The following is a 27,427-nucleotide window of genomic DNA, read 5'->3' as shown; positions in this document are numbered from 1 at the left end:
GTCCTCTTTTATCTTTCACCACCAGCCTAGGGTGGGGGTAAGTCCTATTCTAAAACAAATATCATGCAAGTTTTTGGATGAGAAATTGAATTTTAAAACACTTGATAGATTATTATAACTTTACTTTTAAAAAATGGAAAAATCATTCTCACTTTTGTACTATTGGCGTGAAACTTTGACAAATAAAGGTATTCATGAGAGCTATTATAACAAAATAAATAGAAAAATAAACAACTTTTCAGGCATTATTAGCTTACTTTAAGCACCCTAAAAATGTAAAAGAACATTAAAATTTGGTCAAATATTCATAGGGGAACAAGAAGCATATCATCAATAACTGGGGTTCCCAGTTAAAATAAGAAAATATTTTATAAGCATCTTTTACTTGATGCCAAAATGTCCATTTTAAAATGTGTTCACTAAGTAGACATGGTAATATCACATCTTTTATATAAACTGTCATATGTATAATTTTCCAAAAGGCAACTTTCCAATATGGTAGCATTATTTTTCTTCATTTGCTGTCCATATTTGTAGTTGTAAAAACATGGCGGGGAGCCTGGGTGGCGCAGTCGGTTAAGCGTCCAACTTCAGCCAGGTCACGATCTCGCGGTCCGTGAGTTCAAGCCCCGTGTCGGGCTCTGGGCTGATGGCTCAGAGCCTGGAGCCTGTTTCTGATTCTGTGTCTCCCTCTCTCTCTGCCCCTCCCCCGTTCATGCTCTGTCTCTCTCTGTCCCCCCAAAAATAAATAAACGTTGAAAAAAAAAATTAAAAAAAAAAAACACATGGAAGAGGCAACTTAAATATAATTCTAATTTTATCTGAATTCAGAGCCACAAAGATTGTCTCAGAGCTGATGGCTACCAAAAGAGACATCCTAAAATGAGACAAAAAGCCATTGGCGACATTTTATTCATGCTTAAAGCAGTAGAGACACAGAATTTTGGAGAAACAGGACTTATGCCCCTCTTAAATTAGGACAAGGGGTAAACATGAAAATGCAGTTGAAGTCATTAAAAAAATTTTTTTTCTTAAACAATTTTTTGACTTGGATAAAAGAGACATAACATAAAATTTCTACTTTAACCACGTTTAAGTTTACAGTGCTATAGCTTCAGGACGTTCACATTGTTGTGTAACCCTCACCACCGTCCATCTGCAGAACTTGCTCGTCTTCCTAAACTGACACTCTGTACTCATTAAACACCAGCTCCCCAATCGCCACTCCTCCAGCCCTTGACAACCACCATTCTACTTTCTGTCTCTATGAATCAGACTATCCTAGGTACTTTGCCTAAGTGAAATCATACAATGTCTGTCCTTTTGTGACTGGCTTATTTCACTTAGCATAATGTCCTCAAGGTTCACCCATGTTGTAGAATGTGTCAGAGTTTCTTTCCTTTTTAAGGCTGAATGATATTCCACGTTTGTATAGATCACATTTGTTCCTTCATTCATCTGTTGATGGACATTTGCGTTACTTCTGCCTTTTGGCCATTGTGAATTATGCCACCTAAGCTCTTTTTTTAAAACACATAAAATATGGGCTAGAAAAATTTCCCAACAAGATAAAACCGACACTCTTTCTTTAAGAGAAGTCCATTTAGTCAGGGAAGAAACTCCACTTTTTTCAGTGATACTACAATTACCTTTCAAAAGTTAAGCATTGTTTCAGTAGATGAAAAGTAAACGGTCCTCTTAACTACCTTCCCTCCAAATCACGAAGCTCAGTTTTAGAACTTATGTAATATACAGATTGTAAGAAAACACTCTCCTGTTGTTATCAGATTTGTGCCATTGAAAAGTGGCAAGCATTGGCCAAATTCACTAAGTTAGTAACAAGAACAGAGAATAAGTCCTCGTCTCCTAATTTTCCAAGGAGTTAAATTTATAACTCTGTGAATACATGTAAGCTTCAGAATCACAACAGTCCAAATACTAGGTAGATTCTAGGATGAATTTAGGTCTATCTTAACCACCACATAAGGAGGTTTATCATGAAGACTTCGCCTTATGATCTATTAAAATGAAGTTTTGAAAGACAAACTCCCCAAAATTTCTCATAAAAGGTATAATATGGAAGACACCTTACAGATTATCTTGGGCAATCCCTCATTTTACATCAGGCCAAGAAGCAGTACTTTCCTATCCTTGCCAGTTGCTTTAAATCATTTTAGGAATAAAGAGAGACGAATTAGTAACATGCTGTGTGTTACGAATGTCTTCCTTTTGTGTCTAAAAGTAAGATTCTAGCATAATTTGATGATTTTCAAGGCAGCATACTAGTGTTTTCATTTCATATTTTCAGGCTGCAGAGCCGGAGTACCATGAATTTGTGTTTCCTTGAAAGAATCCAAACCTTTCATCTCAGAGACTGCTATTAAAGTGGATGTGTTTATCAAAGGCCAGATCTGTTGATAGCTCTCCTGATTGAATGCTTCTTGGAGATGAACTTTTCAAATGGGAGGATCATCACACAGCTCAGTAATACATACAATTACCTTCCCACAAATCTAGCGCTGTTTCTTAGATGAAAATTATACTGCCTTTCTCACATTCGCCTTTCCTCCTAATCACTGTCTTAAGGTTGCCACTCAATGCGATTTCATCGTGAAGGAATAGAGGAATAACTTTGGGGTTTCATATTAAAAAGAAATCATAATAAAAACTCCACTGTTGCTACTAAATTTGTGCCACTCAAAGGTGACAGCCTTGTCATCTGTTTAAAAATTTTGTGCTCAGTCTCTCAAACAATGTCACATAAAAAGTCAGCTACAGGGAAAAAAATTCATTTCCCTTTTTGTCGAATAAAGGATTCAATCATTGTAGTGAAAGCTGAACAGCGATTTCTTGCTTTAAAGGGGAGAAAGTTCTCTCTTTACAATTCTAAACTTAAAAAACCAATAAATTAGGAAAATTATTATCTATAATTGCAAACAAATTCTTTTTTTCATATATGGCTTCATTGAGCCTATATGTTACCTTCAGGATCAGGAAAATTATTATCTATAATTGCAAACAAGTTCTTTTTTTTCATACATCGTTTCATTGAGCCTATCTATATGTTACCTTTGGGATCTTGCATGAGCTCATTTCATTGACAGAACATAAATTGTACCCAGCAAACCAAAAGCAGAGGCATCTCAAAAACAGGGTTCTCAGAGCTTCCAGTCCTGCAACACAGGGGAGAGCATAAAGAGTATGAAAATAAATGCTGCTGATACATAGATAGACACATAGATATATAGATAGATAGGGAGAAATCAGCACTTATTTTCACATTTTTTGTTGTTTTCTTTTCCTTTTTTTCTATTTTTGAATTTTTTTATTTGCGTATAGTTGACACAGTGTCATGTTAGTTTCAGATGTACAGCACAGCAATTCAACTTCTCTAGATGTTATGCCATGCTCACCGCAAGTGTAGGTACCATCTCTACCCATACAACGCTATTACAATACCATTGACTATATTCTCTGTGCTGTGTCTTTTATTCCCATGTCATATTTATTCCATAACTGGAGGCCCACTTGTTTGCACCCATTTTGCCCATTCCCCCTATCCTCCTCCCCTGAGAAAGACAAATATCATATGACTTCACTCAGGTGGAATCTAAAAAACAAAACACATATTTATAGCAGCGCTATCAATAATAGCCAGGTTATGGAAAGAGCCCAAATGTCTATCGACTGATGAATGGATAAAGAAGATGTGATACTGTGAGATATATATATGTGTGTGTATCTATGTGTATATATTTATATATGTGTATATATATGTGTGTGTGTATATATGTGTGTGTATGCGTGTGTATATATATATATATATATATACATATATATATATTTATATATAAACCAACACTCCTCAAGCAACCCTCAGTTTGTTCTCTGTATTTAAGAGTCTCTTATGGTTTGCCACCCTGTTTTTATTTTTGTTTCCCTTATTTTTGTGTGTGTGTGTGTGTGTGTATATATATATATATATATATATATTACTTGGTGATCAAGAAGAATGAAATCTTGCTGTTTGCAGCAACATGGCTGGAACTAGAGTGTATTATGTTAAGTGAAATTAGTCAGTCAGACAAAGACAAATACCATATGACTTCAATCATATGTGGAATTTAAGAAACAAAACAGATGAACATAGGGGAAGGGAAACAAAACTAAGAGAAAACAGAGAAGGAGGCAAACCATAAGAGACTCTTAAAGGTAGAGAACAAATGGAGGGTTGCTGGAGGGGTGTTGGTGGGGGATGGGCATTAAGGAGGGCACTTGCTGAGATGAGCACTGGGTGTTATATGTAAATTCTACTTCTGAAACCATTGTTACACTATATGTTAACTAACTCAGATTTAAATTAAAAAATTTAAAAAATAAAAATAAAATTTAAAAGCAAAAGACAATAACAAAGATAAAAATTAAAAACACATTAATAAACAAATAAAAGCAGAATCAGATCCTATAAATGCAAAGAACAAACTTACGGCTGCCCATTTCCACATTGTTTCATGCTCTCCCCTGCATATATGGAGAGAGAGAGAACCATATATAGAACATATTCGTGTAAGACACACACACACGCACCTGCCAGGTTGGTATACACAGACACACTTCCCGCTTATCAACTGTGCTTGCCAGAGGCCACACTATTCCATGCTTCCTGCATGGAATCATCTCTACGCTCTTCCATGGCGATGGTTATAACACTGCTTCATGAAAGGTCACTCCTTACTTTACTCGTGCACCCTCTTCTTAATGTTGTCACAGTTACCCAACAATGCATAGTTTAAACAAACAAAAAATAAATAAATAAACAAGCCAGTGAGGCCTGGCAATCCCATTTCCCATTTACGAATTAGATGAAGAAGGCTTTCTTCCTAAGAGTTGGTCTAGAGCAGCCAGCTGGCTTGCATTTTAAAAGGCAGTTTCAGCATGTGCTCTCGTGTTAGCATCTAAGTAGTTTCTTATTTGGCAACATTTCTTGAATATCCACACTAAAGGGAAACAAAGGAAAACCTCAGACATTTCCCTGGATGAACATACATCCTAGTTAGTTTCCTGAGCATTTATTGAGCAGCAGAAACTTTACATATGCGTGTGAACATTACTAAAATAAATCTGAAAGGTAAATATGAAAGGGCGGACCTACGTGGGCCGACTCCATCTTGTTCTCTGTCCTCCACCTTGACCACACCTCCTCCCCTTGAGTAACTTCCGCATCAAAACACACCCGGCGACCTGCCTAACAGGACTCCGACCCTTCCCCAGCCTATCGGCCGAAGCCACGACCCTTCCCCAGCCAATCGGCTGAGGCCACAGCCATTACCTCACCAACTGCCCCTAGGCCCCAATAAAACCTTTGTCCTTTTGAAACTCTCTTTCTCCGGTATCTCACCGCTGCGTTGGTGCAGGTAGGGGATTGAGCCCGAGCTAGCGCGAATAAAGGCTCTTTTGCTTTTGCATCGGACTCGGCTCCCTGGTGGTCTTTGGGGATCACGAATTCTGGGCATAACAAATGTTATCCTGATTTCTCCAATAAAATAAAATGAAAAGGAGAAACTGTATATCTTAACAAAACCCAAACTCCAATCAACTATTTCAACGTGTATTGTAATTGCTAACCTCCTTTGTTCCATATACAAATTTAAGGAAGTGACATTTACCTCCATTTCCCAATGAAATACCTTTGCTTGCAATGTTTAAAGTCTGAATGTCCTCTACTAACAAAATTTGAATCACCATTATTTAATTTTCTAGTACGAATCTTGCTCCCACAGGCTGCTAATTCTCTCTTCTGTGCATGATCTCTTTCTCCTAGTAAACTATGGATTCTTCAAGGACAGGAGTGACATTTTATTTCTATGAACACACAGGGACTGGCAGACTGTATGATGTTTATTGACGCTTTACTGTATCTTATAAATCACCTCAGTAGAATAATGATAATTATATCATTGCTGTCATTACAGGCCATGCTTTCGTATTTCCAAGAAATATTTCCAATATAAATATTTCCAATATATATATTTCCAAGAAAATATAATAGACCTTTCCTCTAATCTTTTTGGGGGAGAAAAGAAAATGAAGCACAAAAACAGAAGGACAAAAGTTGGGAAATATTATAGCACACAAAACAGTATTCATATGCCATTACTAAAATGAGCCAGTGTGTGAAACTATTTGTAAAAGTGCCAAAATATAAGGTGACATTTTGCAGAGTCTAGCTCATTTTTAGCTAGATATGTATTACCTGCCTACATGCACACATAAAGAATTCATTCTGGTCTATAATGCAATATACTCTTCTATGAAAATATTACATCAGGTACTGTTCTACTGGACTTAGGGCAGAGAAGATCAGCAAGCATTTGGGCCAAGATTTGGAGATTCAGAGTCTAGGTTAGATGCAGCTACCATTTCAACCTGGTTTTTTAAGAGCCCAGTAGGTCTATAATAAGCAGAATAACATTCCCCCAACCCCACCCAATATATTCACATCTTAATCCCTGGAATGTGGGAATATATTGTTTCACATGGCAAAAGTGATTTTTTTTTGTAATTTTTTTGTAATGTTTTTATTTATTTTTGAGACAGAGAGACAGAGCATGAACAGGGGAAGGGCAGAGAGAGAGGGAGACACAGAATCCGAAGCAGGCTCCAGGCTCTGAGCTGTCAGCACAGAGCCCGACGCGGGGCCTGAACCCACGAACCGTGAGATCACGACCTGAGCCGAAGTCGGACGCTTAACCGACTGAGCCACCCAGGCGCCCCATCACATGGCAAAAGTGATTTCTAAGACAGGATTAAATCAAGGATCTGGAGCTGGGGAGATCATCCTGGCCTATCTGGGTGGGCCCAATGTAATCACAAGGTCCTTCTAAGTGAAAAGAGGGAGGCAAGAGTGAAAGAGTCAGAGAAGGGGCTTTGATGAGGGAAATAAAGTCAGAGTAAAGAGCATGAAAGACCTAACTGGCCACTGCTGGCTTTGACAGTGAGAAGCCACCACTGAATGAGTGCAAGGTGGCCTGTAGACGTGGGGAAAGACAAGGAGCAGTTCTCTCCTAGAGTCTCTAAAAGGAACACAGGAACACAGCCCTGATGACACATTGATTTTAGCCCAATGAGGCCATTCCAGTCTTCTGACCTCCAGAAATATAGACAATAAAATTATATTGCTTTAAGTCACTAAATTTGTGGTTATAGCAGCGACAAGAACCTAATACAAGGTCACTAAGGCCTCAGAACTCTGGTCCTAATATTCAATAATCACATTGCAATTTTCACATGGAAAGAATTACCGCACAATTCATACCCGAAGGAAGACAATGTGGAATGGAAGGAAGGAAGGAAGGAAGGAAGGAAGGAAGGAAGGAAGGATCTACTTCAGCAAGTTCACAAAAAAACACTAGGGTGTCACAAAAATTCAAAATTTGGGGCATTTTGTAGAAATGTGCTACTGAGAGGAGAAATGTTATGAAGCAGACAAGTTGAGAAAATCCAGGCAAGACAAGGAGCTTGGGTCTCCCAAGGACAAAGAGAAAATGGAAAGAACTTCAAATTAATGAATAAAAAACATGATTGGATGTCTTTGAACATTGTGGATGGGAAAAACCAAGCTAGAGAGCATATTCTCATGTGCCCTTGATGGAGGAGTCTCATTATGTGCACAGGGCACTGCCTGGGCAGTGGAGAGCACAAGGGAAACACACCTGCTCATTGAGTGCATGAAGGCCTGCTGCTCAGGGCTGGGGCCAAATTCTTCCTCCCAGAGGCAAAAGCTGTTTTCTGATCTAATAAATAGTACCCCCTGGTGAGCCCTAGAGACAAGGAGGGCTCCAGTCCATTCCAGTTTGAGTGAGCACAGAGAGGCAAGCAGAGTTAAGATTAATAGCTTAGTCAGCGCTTCTTCAGTACTCCAACCTTCACCCTAGCAACACTCACTCAGAGCCAACTTGGGGCTCAGAGCCAGGAAAGTCAGATCTTCATTCCCTGTGGCAAATTCAAGCAAGGAGATAAGCAGTGTTGCAACACTGTACAGACTTAGAAGAAAGACAAATGGGGGACTGTTACTTGTATCTCGTGACTTTGGCTAGACCAAACTTTTTTTAAGCACATTTTTAAAAATTGGGATTATTTTGAGTGCAGGCTAAGGAAATTTTATGAAGTGAACAAAATGTTTTTGATTCTCTCACACCACTTCTTGGCGTCTTCTGCCCTCTTGCCTTGCTCAGCTCAGAGAGGCTCTCCCTGCATTATGCTTCTTGTGTCAAATCTTATTGCTAAAGGTCGCCCCTCCTCAGGAGTAAGGGCTCCATTAATTCCCAGCTGTTTGGAAATGCTCTGCCCCCCAATTCCCCACTGGGCTGTAACTGTTAACAGCCTAAAATGTTCCTCCTCAGGGTATCCCGCCCTTTAATGTGGAGTGCATGGAGACCTTTCTGTGGTCTCAAGAAATGCAACTTAGCACACAAGATTTTCACCCAAAAGGCTTCCAATCAGCTGCAGTCTTATTGTAAATTTGATAATGGCCACTCCTCTGGAAGTCCTGTCCACGTGAATGTGACACTCCAAGAGCCAGACAGAGAGAATCATAGCATGCAGAGATCAAATCCTGTGCTCCAAGATTATCTCCATTGGCTTGCAAATTAACAGGATGATTGGAGGAAGTGCAAACTGCTCTAGTGTTTTTTTTTCCTGTATACAAGGTTCAATTTTGGAAGATCCAACAAATGCACCCAAAGGTGCATCATGCTTTTGTAAAGTTAATGCTTTCCTGCTTGCAAAGATGTTCTTTTGTCCTTGGAAAGGAGTCTAATTGAATTTCATTGGATTATGAACAGATCTCCCAAGGATATTATTTTTAGTCTCCTTTGGAGACTTCAGTATATTCTACAACAGAACCACCAAACGCTTAATAGATTGCATGCAGATTTTCTTGTTGTTGTTTTGTTTTGTTTTTAGAAAGTGATACTGTTTTCAAAAAGATACAAACTTGTAAATGCTGCTGCAACATATAATGTTATGCTGATCCAAGACATACCAATTAATAGGAAATTCACTTTGGGTAATAATTCCTGTAATATAAACAGTATCATCTTCCTTATAGCCATTAGTATAGCAATGGCCCATGTGGTCTGAGGCTGACTCTCCAAGCCCTGGGAAGAGATTCGTTAGTGAAATAGGGTTGTTTAGGTTTGTCAATATATCTAAGGTGGTTACATAGTAATCATTTTTATGACTGCAAGCACTAGAAAGACTATTTTAAAATCACAACTGGGGAAAGATAAAAATACAGACTGTTATCAATGTGGTTGTGACCTGTCATTTTAGATCTATCCTTTTGTTGGTTGCCACTAGCAACAAGCAGATCAAGCTGAAGAAATTTTAATCAAATAAATATTGCTCTTTACCTCCCTGATCATATACTCTGTTGCACTGAAAAGTAGGCAAGTTGAATAGAAATCAATAATCTGAGATATGAATACCTTGGATGGGACTTTTATGTATCTTAAGACAACAGTCATCAGTCATAAAGATTAGATTCTTAGAGCTATGAAAAATAACCTCCATTGAGCTCAGGAGCATCTTTTTGCTCTGCAGCATATGGGACAGTGAGATTGGCTTCTCTAGCCCTCATAAACAGCGGCAGAGATAAAATTAAATACACAGTATTTGAACCAGAAATTGATCTGAGCTCTAACATTGCTGACTGCAATCCTGAGGTTGTTTTTTTCTTTTCTTTTTTTTCTTTTAAGTAAACTCTACACCCAGTGTGGGGCTTGAACTCATGACCCGGAGATCAAGAGTCATATGCTCTACTGACTAAGCCAGCCAGGCACCCCCTGAGGGTTTTGATAATTAGAATACAGTGAAAATAGAAGGCACTTTGAAAGAAAACCTTAATAACAGAAAGTCTTAAGAGTACAAAAGTGATATAACTGAAGCTACTCTTAATTGGGCATTAATTATGCCATGCACTGTGCTAAATGTTTACATAACTCATTTAATCATTACATGTCTACAGATACAATCTTCTTTTCCTTTTTTTACACATTGCGAAATAGAAACTCAAAGAGGTTAAATAATTAGCCTAAAGTCAGATGGCCAATGAATGGCAAAAGAGAGTAAGTCTTGTTCTATGCTTCAAAAGCCTTGCTCCCTCCCATCTGCCACACCGGCTCTCTGAATATGCAAACACTACTAGTCACTCACAGCTTATTGTATTACAGGTCAAGGAGGGGAGAACACAGACAGTCTCTATGTACCAGCACTTTACATACATTATTTCCTCTAAAGCACACTGTAACCTTGTGGAGTAGGCATTAAAAATATTGACATTCAAACCCCTCAAGGGACACAGTCAAGATTACAGAAATACTAGTATTTGAACCACATCTGTCTGAGTCAGACATATTCTTTCAGCTCTCTCCATCCCACCTCTACAAAGTGGAGCCCTTAAATAATGCCGGTATTTGAGGATTGAACAAAAATCATTTTAGGTGAGGCTGTTTTACTGACTGTAGTTATGCTTCAGAGAATAATATCAGTACTGTGGCATAGCCAAATCCATATATATCACAAGTTTCTGGATAACAATGTTCTATATCTTCTAGTTTTTAGTTGAGGTCACAAATCTCCTTTAAACACTTCGGGCGGGGGTGTTTGTTTGTTTTGACTTGGAAAGAAAAAAAAAAGAAAGGAAAGAAAGAAAGAAAGAAAGAAAGAAAGAAAGAAAGGAAAGAAAGGAGGGAGGAAAGAAAGGAGGGAGGGAGGGAGGACATGATGAAGCAAAAAATGTTATGGTGAAATGAAATAATAAAATGCAATTGCTTATGCATAAATAACCTATTCAACTTTTATGGAGTCTTATGAATGTCACTTAAGAAAAGAAACTAAACAAAAAATCCAAATTCAAATAGAAACTAACACCATTCATTGATCAAATTGTCATTTTCCATAGACCAAATTGTAACTTACACTCTTACAAATGTAAATTCGCAAATACCATGAAAAATGTACATGGCATTTGTAAGTTTTAACAGCAGGTTAAGTGGAAACGAGAAAATGTATCCCTCTCTTCTAGACAGTACTCTCCTGGAGACCCTGTAATAAGACCAAATCCAGCCCTGAGGGCTCCCTGTCTTGAATGGAATCTACATTAATTTGCATATTGCTGTGACCCAGCAGAGGTAATAGTGAGAAATCAGGAAGAGACCTTGTCAAGAGTGCTGAATGCAAAGAAAGAAATTGGAGGCATAGAAAAGTGGCAGACACTTCCTTTATTTTGAGCAAGATAAGATTATACTCATATTTTAAATTTCAAAATGCTGTTAAAAAATAACACATGCCTCACAACACTATGGTAGAACAACAATGACCAGGTGTTTTTTTTTTACAAAGACCTGATGACATTCTGTCCCTTGGACCAATCATCCTTCCATTGGCATCCCCAGACCGACCACTCAGCTTCTTCCACTCTGAGTCGTGGCTTTGCTAAATTTCTCTATTTTTTTCTTTAATTCCACTGATTTCTAGTCTTTATTATTCTTTCCCTCTATTTTAATCTTCCTTTGCTTTTTGTTTTCAAACTTCTTTTTTTTTTTTGTCTATTTACTTGTTTATTTATTTTGAGAGAGCAAGAGAGAGAGAGAGAGAGCAAGGGAGGGGCAGCGAGAGAGGGAGACAGACAATCCCAAGAAGGCTCCATGCTGTCAGCACAGAGCCCGACGTGGGACTTGATCTCATGAACCATGAGATCATGACCAGAGCCAAAATCAAGTCAGCCACTTAACCGACTAAGCCACCCAGGCACCCCTTATTTTCAACTTTCTTAAGATGGAACCTTAGATCATTGATTTTAGGCCTGTCTTCTTTCCTTAAATAAGCATTTTAAGGATTAAATTTCTAAGTGCTGCTTGTGCTACATCCCACAAATTGTGATATGTTGTCATTTTGTTATCATTTAGTTTGAAATATTTTCCCATTTATCTTATTCTTTCTTTGATCCACAGATTACTAAAAGTTGTTCAGTTTCCAAAATTTGAGGTTTTTTATTTCCAGTTTGTTAGGTTTAGAAAACGTACTTTGTATGGTTTTAATCCTCTCAGATTTATTGAGGCTTGTTTTATAGCCTAGCATTATCATCATGTACATTTTTAAAGAATACATACTTTGCAGCTGCTGGGTATAGGGTTCTATAAATATCAGTTACATTCTGATTGTTCACATCATCTATGTTCTTACTGAGTCCTTTGTCTAGTTGCTTTCTCAATTAGTGAGAGAGAAGTACTGAAATCTCCAGATCTGATTGTGGAATTGTCTACTTCTCCCTTTGATTCTATTGATTTTGCTTCATGTGTTTGGAGGCTCTATAATGAGTCATTGTGGAATATAAATATTTGGGCTTTGTCTTTGGTTCCTGGCACAGAACTCCTAAAACCTCTGGAATTCCCTATCTTGTTTATGCTTATGAGATGACCCGTGAGAGGGACCTAGATAGCTTTGGGATCGGGGCTGGTCGCCAGAAAAGCCACCCAAGTGATTAGAGACAGACAGGGAACCTGGAGATTGAGATTGATCACCAATGGCCAATGATTTAATCAATAATGCTTACATAATAAAATTGTCATTTAAAAATTCTAAAAGACTGGGTTTGGGGAACTTCTAGGTTGGTGACTTCATCAGGGGGCTAGGAGGGTGGTGTGCCCAGAGAGGCATGTAAGTTTTGCATACCTTCCCCCTATACCTTGCCCTAGACATTGCTTCCATTTGTCTGTACTAGAGTTGTATCCTATGTAATGAACCCTTAATTGTAAACTGCTTTCCTGAGCACTGGGATTCATTTCAGTGAATTACTGAATCTGAGGGAAGGCTGTGCGAACCCCAGACCCTGTGGTCAGTATGGCAGCTTCTGTAGGTCTCCTAGGGACCCCATTTGTGGCAGGTGTCTGAAGTAAGTGCAAACTGTGGGACTCAGACCTTAATTTGTGGGGTCTGCACTAAGTCCAGGTAGTCTCAGAATTCAGTCGAATTGAACTGTAGGACACCTACTTGGTGTCAGAGAATTGGAGAATTAGTTGGTGTCAGGGGAAAAAACTATACAGGCATATAAATATCTATAATTGTTAGGGTTTCTTGTTGAATTGAATTTTTTCTAATTATGAAGTATTCCTATTTATCTTTAATAATACTCTTTGTCCTGTAGTCTCTTTTATATGACATATGTATGTATGTCTTTCTATATCCTTATACTTAAAGTGGATCTCTTGTAGACAATACACAATTGGATCTGGCTTTTCTTTTTAATCCATTTGACCTTCTCTGTGTCCATTATTGTCTAGTAGAACTTTCTGTGATGATGGAAATGTTCCACATCAGCACAACCCAATATGATAGCCACACATGGCTATTAAGCACTTGAAATATGACTGGTGTAACTAAAAAACTGAATTTTTAATTATATTTCATTTTCATCAATTTAAATTTCAATAGCCTCATGTGGTAGTGGTAGTCATATTATACAAGGCAGGTTTAGTTTATTAATTTTTAAGGTAATTGCTGATATGGTTGGATATGGGTCTACCATTTTGCTTATTTTCTGTTTTGTGTTCCTCTTGGACAATTTCTACCGGTCTATCTCCAAGTTGTGTGACACTTTACTTTGTCATATGAGTTTTAGCTTCTCTGCACACTCCATTCCTCTCCATCATTTGGAAGCACACACCCAACATTCAGTATTCAGTTCAATGATTTGAACTGTGCACACTTCTCTCTCCTGGTACCCTTAACCTTACTTTTAGGCGATAGCCGTGTCTCTCCCTCCTAGCTGTCTATGTCTCATTCATCCTTGATCTTTCTAACACTGATTTTTTCTCCTAAAACTGTATTGATTCGTTTTTATAAATCATTTTGTAAATCTCATGAAAAGATCCACTAGAGGTAAAACTATTCCCTAGATTAGAATTTTTCTTTGCCATGGACTGGACAGATGTTAATAACGCTATTCTCGGCTTCATCTGACTGAAAAAGTTATGAAAGAATTGCCTCAGAAAAACCCCTAACAACAGCACATCCTTTGTCAAGACAGTGCCTTGTTGTTATTAGATTGAATTGAAATCCACATCAATGGAAATAATTTAATCAACTAAAGGGATTCTGGATTCTAGCAAAGAAGAGAATGCAGGATTCTCAGAGGTTGTGAATTTGGCAGCAAAAAATTTGATATTCACTAAGGAGATAAGACCACCTGCTGATTTTCACTGCATTGAACTAGAAGGATAAATTTAATAGACCACTTGGCATGGTCGCTGAACATCAGCAGGTATATCAGAAAGAACAAAGGCTCTGAAGCAAAACAACCTGGTTCTGAATCCCAGATCTTCCGTTTACTAGTTGTGCAGTCTTTGAGATGTTCCTTAATCACTCTGAGATTCTGCTTTATCTATAAAACATGAAAATTGATACTTAATTGCTTTAAGTACTTAAAATTATATATATATTTTTATTTTCTATTGAGGTATAATTAATATTCAGTGTTATATGGGGGTTTCAGTTGCACAATACATTGATTCAACAACTCTATACATTACTCTGCGTTCATCATGACTAAGTTTACTCTTAATCCCTTTTATCTATTTCACTCATACCCCCAACTACCTCCTCGCTGGTAACCACCAGTTTGTTCTCTGTATTTAAGGGTCTGTTTTTTCATTTGCCTTTTTTCTTTGTTTTGTTTCTTAAATTCCACCTACGAGTGAAAGCATATGGTATTTGTCTTTCTCTGACTTACTTCACTTAGCATTATACCCTCTAGGTCCATCCATATTGTTGCAAATGGCAAGATCTCATTCTTTTTTATGGATGAGTAATATTCCATCATGTATATACACCACACATCTTTATCCATTCATTAATTGATGAACACTTGTATTGCTTCCGTATCTTGGCTATTGTAAATAATGCTGCAATAAATATAGGGATGCATACATCTTTTTTTAATTAGTATTTTTGGTTTCTTTGGGTAAATATCCAGTAGTGGAGTTGCTGGATCATATGGTAATTCTATTTTTAATCTTTTGAAGAATCTGTACTGTTTTCTGCAGTGGCTTCACCAGTTTGCTTTCCCACCAACAGTCTACAGGGTTCCTTTTTCTTCACATCTTCACCAACATTTGTTATTTCTTGTTTATTTGATTCTAGCCATTTTGACAGGTGTAAGGTAATATCTCATTGTGGTTTTGATTTGCTTTAATTTGTGCCATTGTTATAAGTACTTAAAATTACCTATATAAAGTTCCTGACAGATAAAATTTGCATTGAACAAAAAGAAAACATTAATATCATTTTATAAGAATTATCATTATTATTTTTATATATAATATACATATAGTCCAGTTCATTGGAAATAATTTAGGGTATATTAAGGCTAATTTGATGGCAATTATTCTGGCAATATATTCTGCTTTGCACAAATGCAAAAATCTCCAAAGTTTTACTTTATTGGAGGTATTCCTAGGACTTATAAATCAACCTAGATGAAGGGAATTTCAGACAAAGAATGATTCTCCGGGATCACATGTCAACAGTAGAAAAAGCTGTCACTTACCAAGCACTAAGCATGTGCCAGTCACTGTGCTAAATACTTTACATGAATTTTCTAACTTAATCCTTACAATAACCATTGGAGGTAGGGGCTATTGCAAAAGAAGATAGCAAAGCCTTTGAGAGGTTAAAGGACTTGCCCAAGCTCATCCAGTTAGATACAAAGCTGTGATTCAAAATCACATTTCTAAAGCCCTTACCCTTTAAACTTTCTTTTTTTAAAAAAATGTACGTACCTATTTTTGAGGGAGAGGGGGGAGAGTGCACTCATGCGTGAGTGGGGGAGGAGCAGAGAGAGAGGGAGACAGAATCCTGAGTAAACTCTGCAGGCAGAGCCCAACGTGAGGCTGGAACTCACAAACCTGTGAGACCATAATCTGTGAGATCATGACCTGAGTCAAAATCAAGAGTTGGATGCCTAACCAACTGAGCCCTTACCCTTTAAACGCTCAATACTGTTTTCCAGATGACCCAAATCCTCTGTTCTCTATTCTTGCTACACCTGGAGGTCAACCCAGGGTTCTATCTACTTACCAGTAAAGGCAATAGTAAAACCAATATGAACCAGAAAAGAAAATGTCTTGATATCAGGAAACCACATCATTTTAAAGGTGCTACAAATTAATGTTTCTAATAAGGCAGGGGTCAATAAATATTACTAAGCATGAGCAGTCCTCCACTAAGTTTAGCCCTCTTCCAAACACTTTGCTATGTATTTCCCTAGTGCTCACAAGGGGTCTCCTGACACAGCTGTCCTCGCACCTGTTTACTGATGGAGACAGCAGAGCCTGCTCCTATTCAGGGACACTGCTCACACAAAAGAGTCAGTCACCCTCAGAGCTACTGAAGGTATAAGTTCTTTTCTCCATCATAAGAATTCCTTACACTTTGTTGCTTCGGCTTAATACAATGGCAAACTTGAATATAAAAGAAAAGATGAAGGGGGTGCCTGGATGTGTGTGACTCTCAATCTCAGGGTCCTGAGTTCAAGCCCCAAGTTGGGCATGGAGGCTACTTAAAAAACAGAAAGATGAGGATTAATGGAAGCTACAACAGATACTGAGATCCATCCACAGAGACTACATTTCTAAATGCATTAGGGGACTGGAAACCATTGTTCTAACCTGAGGATTCACAAGCTGAATTGAAGCACTCTCTACTCCCCATATGTTCAAAATTGAAAACAGTTCTGTGGTCCTTATTAAAAATAAATACAAATATCATTCTTAAAAGGCACATTATATCAGAGCTATAATCAAAGCAAAAGCGTTTTTTAATTGGCCTTTCCATTGGTCAAGAAAGGAATGTTGGCTTTAATTTCTTAATTTTTGAAGTGTGTGCCTAAGTGACATGAATTGAAGTTTTAAGATTTAAGTTTTAATAAACTCCTCTTAAGAAACTATTACTATAATGATCATTTGCAATTAATCAGAGCTGTTCAGAGAGCCACTGATCCCAACAGAATTCCTGTGTCTCTTGCTATGAATCAGGTTGCCCCTAAATTCCCACTTAGCACAGAAGAAAGCTGTGTGTGTGTGTGTGTGTGTGTGTGTGTGTGTGTGTGTGTACACACATCAGAAAGAGAAAAAATAATTTCATGTTTTTAGACACTGGTTTTAGCTATTTTTTTCTAGTGGCTCACCTAAAACAAAATATGAAAAATGTCACAAGCAAATCAGTAGAAAATTCAAAAAATGTTCCAATACTAAAATACACAGTTTCAGGGCTCAATATTATTGGTTTCCAAAATCTGAAAATATCCTATAAAAATTGTTTCTATATTATAGTATAAGGAGAGAAGGAACTAATCTAGCTAATGCACTTTCTTTGAATAATAAAGACTGACATGGAGATTTAATAAGGCATAAATCAATAGAATGCAATGATTTTACATCTTTCCAAACTAGGCAGACTAGTGTTTTCTTGATTAAGAAAGACAAAAAGACACTTGCCCTACCCCCACCACACCCCCCAAATCAAGGGAATGGTGAGGTAAACCCTGACTAAGGGAGCAAGTGGGCTTGGAAATCTAAGCTGTTTGCCTAGTTGGACTCCACTGCTCTCTGGAAGAATCTCTCTGCAGGGCTAGGTCAAGTCAGAGAGAGCACACCTACCCAGTGGGTTCCTTGTCCTAAGTCCTAATTTATACACCCTGGGAGAGCACTTTTTCTAATTTATAAAAGGCCCTGAAGAGGCTGGCTGTGGTAGAATGAAAAAACACATTTTTCATGATACACCTTTTCTTGGTTTCAATCTAAAACTGCTAGTGCTCAATTTCTTCATGCTTCATTCATTCAACAAGTCGTTATTGAGCCCCTTAGTTGTGCCAGCCACTGATACAAAAACCATAGCACCTGACCATAAGGAGCTTTCAATCTAGGTACATGAAGACAAGTAACTAAAGATTACAATGCACAGTTACTTTCAGCCTCTTGTGTGGACATGTTCTTAAAATTACCATGACTGTCAAACCTGAAACTGAAAAAATTAAGATCCAGCAGAAATACTTGAAAAAGGATCTCACTTACAGAACAAACCAGGTACCCCCATGTTAAAACCTGTTCCAACAACAAATATTTCCCTTGACTAATTTTATTCAATTATTTAGAATACACTGTTGCATCCCTGTGATCCAGGAAATTGTAGACTCTCCTACCAATTTCACAATTTCCGGGATAAGTCTAACACAAACTCCACAATTTTTTAGTGTACAAACTGGGCAGATTCTATGCCCAAGTTTCTCATTTGTTAAATATGGGTCATAATAATGTTTATTTTATAATTGCTATGAGTGTTAAATGAGATCAATATAAAGTGACTGGTACATAATAAATATTCTATATTTTCTACTTTTATTTTAAAGTTTGTAAATCTAATATTATTGGTGAGTTTGAACTTAATAGGTAGTTGTTTTGTTTTGTTTTTGCATTTCTATTTTCCCCTGACTTATTTTCACAATTTCCAATAAATTTTTTATTTATCTCATGAGCCTTTCACAAGTATTGTGGTAGTTTAGGGCTGATTTCCTGAATCTGAAGGGCATAGGATAATGGTAAATATATTAGTTCTGAAACCATACACTCCTGAGTTCAAACCAGCCTTTGCCACTCCCCAATCTAAAGGTATATGACAAGATGATCATAGAATTTGTGTAAGGCACGTTTCCTTCTCTCCCTGAAAAGCTACTGTTAAATCAATAGCATTTTGGCTGTAGTGTTTTGAGGTTTGGGTGTTCTTTTGTTTTTGTTTTTCCTCATTTTATTTTTATGACCTATGGTACATTGACATTTAGGAAACACAGTTTATTTAAACTCCTTAAGTTGCTGTTTCTTCATTTGTAAACCTATTTTACCCATAAACCTATTTCTTAAAGTTGATATAAGTAAATGAAATAATACATACATGGTGCTTGGAACAGCGCCTGCATGTAATAAATGATTTGTACATGGTAGCCATCAATAATTATATCCATGTTTTGTATTGAGAGGATGAAATATAAATAAGCCCTCTTTTTCAATAAACCATAAACTTATTCCCAGAAGGGTCTATAGAAACAAGAGTCATTATCGCTTCCTTTTTAAAGGAAAACACACTAGAAGATTAGAGATCTCTAATTTTGTCTTTTGCATGTAATTGGATCTTATATTAGAGATCTACATTTAGATCCCTAATTGCTGTAGTATGGTGGCTATTTTGAAAGGATGAGTAGAGTCCAAAGAGAATTCACAGATCTGCCCCCTGAAAATCACCTGTGGAAATTATCTTTGGGGAAGTGACTTATAGTATGAAAACTGGAGGATGAGCAGGAGTTAGCCAGGTAAGCATAGGGAAAGCACTGGGAAAGAGATCTTCAAGTAAGAGGAACAGGATGTGCCAAGTCCTGAAGGTGAGAAAGAGCCTGGTGTGTTTGAGATTCATCAATGCTCTTCATAAAGTTGTACTATGTTTATAATACAAAAGTATATTTGACCATAAGTAATGAATGCATCTCTTCCAAGATGAGGGGATTATTCCTAAATCACTGAACTTTAGATTCTTAAAGATCTCAGATATCAAATTAAAGCCTTTTATTTTTGAGATAAGGAAGCCAAAGTTTGGATGAATGAAAGAGGGGGCAAGACAGAGAAGGTAACTAACATGATGAGTACCTATTATGTATCAGGTAAGTGGCATTGTGCACATGTAATAGATGAGGAGACTTGAGACATAGAGATTTAAATAATTCACTCAAAGCCATAACTTTAATAAGAGTAGAGCCAGAATTCAAATCCAGATTTACAATCCTCCAGATTCTAGGACTGTTTTCACTATACTCCCTGGAATTTGTGTGAGCATCTCCAGCTGTGAATTTATCTCCATAGTGGCATTATAATTATTTGTATGTTTATTTTTACACCAATCTGTAAGCTTCTTGGGAGTCTTTCTATTTGCAAGCACATTTCCTGGCAGATGAATGAATCCAAAAAGATATCAGAAGGATGGATGGATGGATGGATGGATGGATGGATGGATGGATGAATGGATGGATAAGCATTGAGGAGATTACTTGGATGTTTTTTTCTGAGGGTCTACCCAATTACCTTTCAAGCTTATTGTGATACCCTCAAACATACTTCTAAATCTAATTAATACCTACATTTCAAAAAGCCAATAAGTAATCTACCATCATTTTAAATTTAACAAATTTAAAACTCAATGGTTCTGAATAAAGTAATAAGTGGCAGATCCGGAAGAGAAGCCCCACATATTGAGTTCTTTGCAGACACAGTCTGTGACCCATATATCCTTTCATCCCTAATATCTGGACTCTGAGCACATTTGGCATGTATGTACTGAAAGTCTCATCAGTCAACAGTTCAGATTAGAATCATGTATGGTTACCTATTAAATAATAGAAGGAGTCCAATTCTGAAAATAACATTTTCTAGTGGACAAAAAATTCCAGACTGATTGTTAAAGTAAGAGGAGAACTAATGTTTTACCACACAAAAGACCTACATTTATTATCTTCATACTGATTTTCCAATGATGATTTCAGATATCACATTAAATGTTGATTATGGGCAGGAATGACATGGAACACATCTAACCACTGGTATATACAGATACCAACTAGTCAAAACAGATGCCATGGCCCAACGAAAGGATGCCTCAATACATCAGAACAGATATCAGTGTAAATAAGCATTTCAATGCACAGTGTAGAGCATGAATGTCAGCTCTGCTCATAGGTCTTTGGAGATAAGGAGCAGAGACATGGTTGATGAGGAACAGACAGATTGATAACAGGAAAGAGGCTATAATGTAAAAGGAGAGAGGACAATTTCCAGAATTCACCCACATAATCCTTATCAGTCTTGTAGCAAGGTACAAGGTTGCTAGAAAGACTGAGGACGAATCAGATGTTTGCATATTTGGTACTGGATAACCTGAGTATTGACCTAGAGGTCCTGACAAAGGATGGAATTGGTCCAATTGTCTCGGGTTAAACTGAACTTCTAGGTGGAGATTATTACATGGTTCAGCTGTGGGGAAGAAGAAAAACACTCTGACTTTGAAAAGAATACCATTTTTGTTAGCAAGGCTGGCTTCCATTTTTCTTTCCTCCTTTTGTTTCTTTTCTGTCTGAATTAGCAGAAAACATTTTTATTGCTTGCAGTCAGAGAACAACTATTACATAAGATACTTTGCCTTATTATTGACACAATATCCTTATTAATTCTATCTAAGCTCACTAGCTCTTTGAACAACCAACTGCTTACTCATTTGGTGTTCATGTAATTTTTTGAGTTTAGCTGTAAAATATTTCAATGCAAAATAATGGACAAACACTGGCTCAGTAAGGTTCGGCCATGTAAGTAGTGGACTTTCCCCTCATGACTTTATATTGAATAGGCTATTGTCAGTTATTGACTAATGCCAAGTTCCAGTGCTCTCTCTCCACAGCCTCATCCTTTGGTTCATGCTGCTTTTTCTCTCAGAAATGCCCTTTCCACATTCACCTATAGAAAGCATATTTATCCCCCAAAATACTGATTTAAATATCAACTCTGCAAAGCCTTCCCTATTTTGCAGATTAGAACTAGTCACTCCACACTGTGATTCCTGGCAACATCACCTCTGTTGGAACAGTGTCCTGGTGTGCCTTGAACAGTAGATAACTGGATTCCTCAAAGAATTCATCTTAAGTTACCCAGAGCTACAATGAATACAAAAATTTTATTTATGGGGGTGCCTGGGTGTCTCAGTCAGTTCGTCAGACTCTTGATTTCGCTCAGATCATGATCTCACCATTCATGAGTTTGAGCCCTGCATTAGGCTCCACACTGACAGTGCAGAGCCTGCTTGGGATTCTCTCTCTCTCCCTCCCTCTTTCTCCCTGCCCCTCCCCAGTTAGTGTGTGCTTTCTCTCTCTCTCTCTCAAAATAAATAATTAAACTTAAAAAATTATATTTATGACTCATTGGCATAAAGATGAAGGTATTAATATTATACACTAAAACATTTATTTGACCTAAAAGTTCATTTCTTTCTTCCAGTTAAAAAATAAAGTAAATCGGGGCGCCTGAGTGGCGCAGTCAGTTAAGCGTCCGACTTCAGCCAGGTCACGATCTCGCGGTCCGTGAGTTCGAGCCCCGCGTCGGGCTCTGGGCTGATGGCTCAGAGCCTGGAGCCTGTTTCCGATTCTGTGTCTCCCTCTCTCTCTGCCCCTCCCCCATTCGTGCTCTGTCTCTCTCTGTCCCAAAAATAAATAAACATTGAAAAAAAAAATTTTTTTTTAAATAAATAAATAAAGTAAACCATTTTTGTGGACCCCTAAAAGTAGAGTGGATCCTTGGCAGTGTGTCCACTGTCTCATGAGTAAGTTTTCCCTGTGTACATGTGCTCTCATTTATACATCTTCCTCACTTATACAATCCACAGCTTAAAGGGGCTTCTCCAAAGGACAAGCTTGGAGAATGTCAAGATAAGATCAACTTGAGCTTAGAGTAAATGACTCAGTGTCAAGAAGGTTCTCTTAAAGGAGGATTATATTTTTTTTCCTAATTGAATGATTCAAATACATAATGACTCTTTTTTGAAAGAGTCTAGAGCCATTGACAATTTGCTAATTAAAAGCCTAGTTTTCTAAAGAAAATTTTTTTAGATAGAACCAAGGCTACTATGGACATTCACAGTCATTTGTTTTGTTTGTGTCTTACCAATTTAGAGCAATATTTGAGTTCATCTGAAATAAAAGTAAGTATCATTTGTATGATGGTTTACAACTAACAAAGCCTTTTCATATATATTACTCATTTGATCTACATACTCAACCTGAAAGTTTGGGGGCTTTTATTTTTCATTTGACAGGCAAGAAAAACAAGACTCAGATGGATGAAGTGACTTCCCCAAGGTCATACAGCTGGTAGCGCAGAGTCTGGGACTCATGCCCAGTTCTCCTAATCCCAGAATCTCATATTCTTTCCAGTACATCATGCTGCCTGTAGGGGAAAAAAAAGCAACTATGTAAACACATGCATTAAAAAGTTGAGCTCATACTTCTAAGTAGATTGGTGTTCTTTTAGAAAATCCAATGACATTTTTGTAGATGTAATTGTTCTAGGTTTAGTTCTAAAACATTTTAATAAGAAGGTGGTTGACAAAATTTATTTTCAATGGAAGTCAAAATTAATAATATTTTGAGTTCATACGAAATTCTATGGATCATGAAGTTTGATAGAAATTATGATGAATATGTCAGTAATGGGTAGATAAGGTATGTATTTTTAATGTCAAATTCCAAGTCTTTGTTTCTTAGCTTGTTAGATTTCCCTTTCCTTCCTTTCTCTTCTCAGTTTCTTAAGGCTTACTGTGGATGTAGACTCCTCTCATATCCTCTTTTGGTAAACAACCTAATACAAACTTTTCTGTGAGTTATCTTTTATCAACTCCTTTGCCCTTGAAAGGGGTAATTTCCTCACAAATAAAACAATGGAAGGAAGGAATGGCATCGAGCAAGTCTGATCTTGAAAAAGGCAAAGTTCTGCAAAGCATGAAGATTAAAACATACATTATCCAGAAAAACATATCCAGAAAAACAAATGAGGGTTATTAAAGTTAGCATGAATACTCACTCTTCACAAGAAAGTTGGGTGAAACAAAGAATGAGATTTTAGAGATTTCGGAAGGACTGTAACCCAACACCATACAATATACAAATTGGCTTTTCAAGTATAAATTTGATAGTTTCATAGTTCTGGGAACTAGTGTGACCAAAAAGAAACTCTATTAAGCCAAGTTTGTAAGGTCAAGAAGTGAATAACTGAATGTGAACATGTCATCCCCATTCAATTTCATTTTGATTACTGACAGAAGAAGGGTCAGGAAATATTTATTGTATTTTTCTGGAATGCATTTCTGAAGTTTAAAAATATTACTTTACTCAGAAATAATCAAATTAATTTCACAATTGTCTTGATGTTACATATCTTGCCACATAGTATTCTCTTGTGATATGAATATAAATAATTATACTGTATGATTTTTAAATACACAACCTAATTTCATTTTATGTTCTATATTTCTCAAACTTGGTCTCTGAGTCACAAAACAAAAGGTATGTTTCAGGTGTAGCTTCATGAAGCTAGTGCTGCACAGATTGCTTTATCTGTTACGGAAACTAGTCTGGATCATCCAGCAGAAGAACCAAGCGGCACTTGGAGATTATGGAAGGCAGAAGGTTTATTTTATATGGGTGGGCTCAGAGGAGATCATTCTCCAGAGGTCTGAGCCCAGAGCATCAACAGAGGGGACAATTTATATTCTGTTACTTCTGCATTCCTCATTAGTAGTAATTTGCCACCTGAGGCAAGCAGGGTGGGAGTAAGAACCCGGCTGGGAAGTCTTCAGGCAGGGACTGAAATTCCCTTATCAGTCCTGTCGGCCAACGTATAACAGATTTTTCCCTAACATATCCACAACAGACATCCTATCCAGAAAGTCAGCAGTTCAACCAAATGTTGCATTAAAATCCAGCTTGGGGCACCTGGGTGGCTCAGTCTGTTAGGTGTCCTGCTTCGGCTCAAGTCATGATCTCCCAGTTCGTGAGTTCGAGCCCTGCGTCGGGCTCTGGGCTGACAGCTCAGAGCCTGGAGCCTGCTTCAGATTCTGTGTCTCCCTCTCTCTGCCCTTCCCCTGCTCGCACTCTCTCTCTCAAAAATAAACATTAAAAAAATTTTTTTAAAAAGCTTAATATAGCAATCAAGTACCTGAAGCAATGTTTGTGCACTGTGTGTTCTTTATACTTAGGCAATTTGCTACCACAGTAGCGAATTTCATTTGAAACTCTAAGAACAATATCTTACTGACTGGTACCTGGAATATCCCCAAAATTTGAATAAACATTATTGGAACTAAGAGGAAAGAATCAATACAGATTGGATACTTCATAGGCAGATGGGCTTTAAAAGGGGATACTTTTTTTTAATTTTTTAAAATGTTTTTATTTATTTTTGAGACAGAGGGAGGCAGAGCATGAGCAGGGGAGGGGCAGACAGAGAGGGAGACACAGGATCCAAAGCAGGCTCCAGGCTCTGAGCTGTCAGCACAGAGCCTGACATGGGGCTCGAACTCACAGACTGTGAGATCATGACCTGAGCTAAAGTTGGACGCTCAACTGACTAAGCTACCCAGGCGCCCCAGAGGATACTTTTTTTTAAATTTTTTTAAAGTTTATTTATTTTGAGAGAGAGAGAGACAGAGAGACAAAGCACAAGTGGTGGAGGGGCAGAAAGAGGGAGACACAGGATCCAAAGCAGGCTCCAGTCTCTGAGCTGTCAGCACAGAGACCGACACGGGGCTTGAACCCATGAACCATGAGATCATGATCTGAGCTGAAGTCAGACACTTAAACTGACTGAGCCACCCAGGCCCCCAGGATACTTTTAATAACAGTTTTATGGAAGGTCAGCCATGAGTCAGGTGTGTGTCAAGCAAGAGAGATACGAGAATGAACAAGACATAACCCCTAACTTCAAAGAGCTCAAAGGGACCATCATTATCTTCAAAATCTAACACACTAATTGGCACAGAAGAGATGCTAATAAATCTTTGATAAATCAGCAGAAGGTCTGCTTAATATTACAAAAAAAAAAAAAACTGCTACAAACACAGATACCCACAGGAGCTCTAGGCCAGAAGGTCAGAGTGAATAAAAGAAGGAGGCATGAATGGAATGGAAGGGATAATAATAGATGTGGCCAGTATTAGACAACATGAATGAGACGTAGTGTGGAAAAAATTTCCTAAAATGAAAGATAAACGTGAATTTTATCAGAAAGGGAAAAGGAAGCTAATGAAAATACTAGAACAACCTTCCCCCACCAAAAAAAAAAAAGTACAATAAGAAAATTATAATAGAAAACCAAAATTTAGGTTGAAACCAAAAACTTAACTTCATTGATAATGTATATTTTGTGTCAGTTTAAAGTATAAATTTTAAAACAAATTTTGGAGACCGTGATTATGACTTGCCATTAACAAAATCATCATTGTTTTAAAACTTCCATTTTCTTCAACCATTGGAGCTCCTATGCTAAATAGTGGTAGATTGTTAAACATTGTTTTCATATAGTATTTGTTAACTAATTTTTTTTAATTTGTTTTGAAACTTGGGGAAAGCATGTGGCGCTATAGATACGGTGATGGAAATTGTCAAAACTAAAATTCAAGAGTGCATTTTAGAAAAGCTAGTACCCACGTAATTGAAGACTATCCCAGAAAATTCCTAGTTCAATTTTTTGCTCAGTTTTACGTTTAATGAGATCACACAAAGCAATAACTGGTAATAATTTGCATAAGCTACTGAAAATAATCTTTCATCTTCACAATGAACTTTTCATCCACTTAAACGAATAGGAATGGAATCAGTATTACAAGTGATTCATCAGCTTGACTTAATTGTTCAAATCCGTCAAGTTTCAGAGAGCAACTAGCAAATCAGACAAAGCAGAGAGTACAAGAATTCGATATCTCAGATATCAGTGACATTTTGGCTATGGGAGTTTTGTTTCATTGAAAAGCATGATAAATCTTAAAAGGACAATTTCCACTTAGTCTTTATCAGAGATAAGCATTGTTGACAAATAAACTAATATATGATTCTGGAAAAAAACATCTTCACTCCAGGGGCTAAAATGGAGCCAACTATCAAAGAGCTACTTGCTGCCAAGACCCCTCCTTAGTGCTTTGTTATTCCAACAGGGATTTTTCTATTCTAAAAACCTAACAAAGTTTCAAAGCTCTTTCAAAGAGGTCCTGACTTCCCCAAAATACATATTTATGCTTCCTTTACCCAATAAAGTAATACAATCATGACACACTTTTTTCCCAAAGACCTGTACGATAATAAATGCATTATTTAATTTTAAATTTTTTTCATTAGCCAGAAAAATTTTGAATTATGACAGATTTTATGTTCTCAGTGATATTGTTTACAGGTGAATGTTTACTTTTTATTTCACATTATATAATATGGCCTTATAACTGCTTAGCTACTTAAACATTAGGTGAGACAGTATCTTAAGCATTTCACAGAATAATATATTATTTTTTTAATTATTGGAATAAAATACAGATTTGTTTTAAGTCTATACCTACTCTATTTTATGAAAACTGTGACAAATTAAAACACATATGCTAGTAGCGTAATATTATATCCAAACTGAGAAAATCTGGCCAAATTTGTTTCTACTCAACAACAAATTTTCACTTTCAAAAGATATAATGGCAACTTATCAAAATTAGTAAAACTTTCTATTCACATAGGCCCTTTATAACCTAT

At 37.2% G+C, this 27,427-nt stretch overlaps 1 protein-coding gene across 13 annotated transcripts in view; it reads right to left on the bottom strand.

Moving 5' to 3' along the window:
- SCEL (sciellin) overlaps window positions 1-27,427 on the bottom strand; it is a 220,493-nt gene that overhangs the window by 179,621 nt on the left and 13,445 nt on the right. For 10 of the 13 annotated variants that reach the window (XR_007155355.1, XM_047873901.1, XM_047873898.1 and 7 more), the window contains 2 exons: window positions 22,921-23,087; window positions 3,070-3,173 (listed from right to left, as the gene is read on the bottom strand). The gene's annotated coding sequence lies outside the window, so the exon portion shown is untranslated. Of the gene's footprint in view, window positions 1-3,069; window positions 3,174-4,587; window positions 4,679-5,152; window positions 5,175-22,915; window positions 23,088-27,427 lie in introns of those variants that run through there. The other 3 variants (XM_047873899.1, XM_047873903.1, XM_047873902.1) reach the window with 3 other exon arrangements.

The sequence above is a fragment of the Prionailurus viverrinus genome, chromosome A1, assembly GCF_022837055.1.
Source record: "Prionailurus viverrinus isolate Anna chromosome A1, UM_Priviv_1.0, whole genome shotgun sequence".
NCBI lineage: Eukaryota > Metazoa > Chordata > Mammalia > Carnivora > Felidae > Prionailurus > Prionailurus viverrinus.
Note: the sequence above shows the minus strand (reverse complement) of the source record. Positions and strands in the feature narration are given on the sequence as shown.